The following is a 2049-nucleotide window of genomic DNA, read 5'->3' as shown; positions in this document are numbered from 1 at the left end:
TTGCTGAAACAGTTGAGTGCTTTCGCTTCCAAAAGTGGGGAAACAAAGTTAGGTAGTGTCCTCTCCCTCTGAACTAGCTCCTGTAGTGCAACAGTGGCCTCAGGGTTAGGGTTAGAATCAACTTTTGATTGGACTTAAGGCCCACTTCACAGGGAGAAATTCACATCTACTACTGAGAACTTAAAAACCTGTGACCAGGCTCTCTGCTCCTCCCTGTTCCAGAGATCACTGAATGTTGTGCAGTGCCAGCCTTGTCCCATAGAACAAAATGGTGAAGGTCGGTGTGAACAGGTTTGGCCTTATTGGGCGCCTGCTTACCAAGGCTGCCTTCTCTGCATCTAGCAAAGTGGAGATTGTTGCCATCAATGACCCTTTCATTGACCTCAACTGCATGGTCTACATGTTCCAATATGACTCCACCCATGGCAAATTCAACAGCATAGTCAAGGCTGAGAATGGGAAGCTTGTCATCAATGGGAAGCCCATCACCATCTTCCAGGAGTGAGATCCCACTAACATCAAATGGGGTGATGCTGGTGCTGAGTATGTCGTTGAGTCTACTGGCATCTTTACCATCATGGAGAAGGCTGGGGCCCACTTGAAGGGTGGTGCCAAAAGGGTCATCATCTCTGCCCCTTCTGCTGATGCCCCCATGTCTGTGATGGGTGTGAACCATGAGAAATATGACAACTCACTCAAGATTGTCAGCAATGCATCTTGCACCACCATCCTTGACAACCTTGGCATCATGGAAGGGCTCATGACCATGGCCCATGTCATCACTGCCACTCAGAAGACTGTGGATTGCCCCTCTGGAAAGCTGTGGTGTGATGGCCATGAGGCAGCCCAGAACATCATCCCTGCATCCACTGGTGCTGCCAAGGCTGTGGGAAAGGTCATTCCAGAGCTGAACGGGAAGCTCACTGGCATGGCCTTCCATGTTCCTACCCCCAATGTGTCCTTTGTGGATCTGACATTTCACCTGGAGAAACTTGCCAAGTTATGATGACATCAAAAGGTGGTGAAGCAGGCATCTGAGGACCCACTGAAGGGCATCCTGGGCTACACTGAGGAACAGGTTGTCTACTGCGACTTCAACAGCAACTCTCACTCCTCCACTTTTGATGCTGGAGTTGGCATTGCTCTCAGTGACAACTTTGTAAAGCTCATTTCCTGGTATGACAATGAATATGGCTACAGCAACAGGGTCGTGGACCTCATGGCCTACATGGCCTCCAAGGAGTAAGAAATCCTGGACCACCCACCCCAGCGAGGACACTGAGAGCAAGAGAGAGACCCTCAGTTGCTGAGGAGTCCCTGTCCCCAATACTGAGCATCTCCCTCACAATTTCCTTCCCAGACACCCAAAACAACAGGAGGGGCCTACTCTCTGAAATATCATCAATAAATGTTCGCTGCACCCCAAAAACAAAAACAAAAACAAAATACAAACAAACAAACAAACAAACAAACAAAACCAAAAAAACCTCTGTGACCAGGGAAGGCATAGGCTCCAGCTGAAAATAAATTGTTATTGATTAGATAAATGATATACTATCTAAAGTGCTTTCCCACATTTCTGTTTAAAATCATGGGTTATTACTAAAGCCTGTCTGCTTGGATGCTTTTGCATCTACCAGTATTAGTATACAAATAGGAAGTTACTCATCATCAGTTTACTATTTTTTTTTGCATTTTTTGGTGGTGATTTACTTTTATAAGGGTCCATGATTAAATGAAGAATGACATCCCAGACTCAAATAGTATGTAATCACAGAGTGTTTTATTCTGCAGAAGTCCAGCATGCTGAAGTTTCCCATTACCAAGATTGACAACCAAGTCAACTTGCAGGCCTGATTTAAAGCACATTAGGGAATTCCAGGGTAGGTGACCTCTTTGTTAATCTGTTGGGTCCATCTCTATGGACATTCCATTACCAGGGTGTGGGGGCTAGAAACTTCCTGGGGAGGTCTGGAAACTGTTACTGAGGAAGTAGCTGAGGAAGTCTGGAAACTGCTGCTGACCCATTGTCCTTGCCTCAGGCCAGGT

At 46.5% G+C, this 2049-nt stretch overlaps 1 pseudogene; it reads left to right on the top strand.

Annotated features, from left to right (window-relative positions):
- Positions 1 to 268: 268 nt before the first annotated feature.
- LOC114623625 lies at positions 269 to 1246 on the top strand (annotated as a pseudogene).
- Positions 1247 to 2049: the final 803 nt, after the last annotated feature.

The sequence above is a fragment of the Grammomys surdaster genome, unplaced genomic scaffold (assembly GCF_004785775.1).
Source record: "Grammomys surdaster isolate TR1022 unplaced genomic scaffold, NIH_TR_1.0 200, whole genome shotgun sequence".
NCBI classification, from domain to species: Eukaryota; Metazoa; Chordata; class Mammalia; order Rodentia; family Muridae; genus Grammomys; species Grammomys surdaster.
This window is presented reverse-complemented; position numbering and strand designations above follow the sequence as displayed.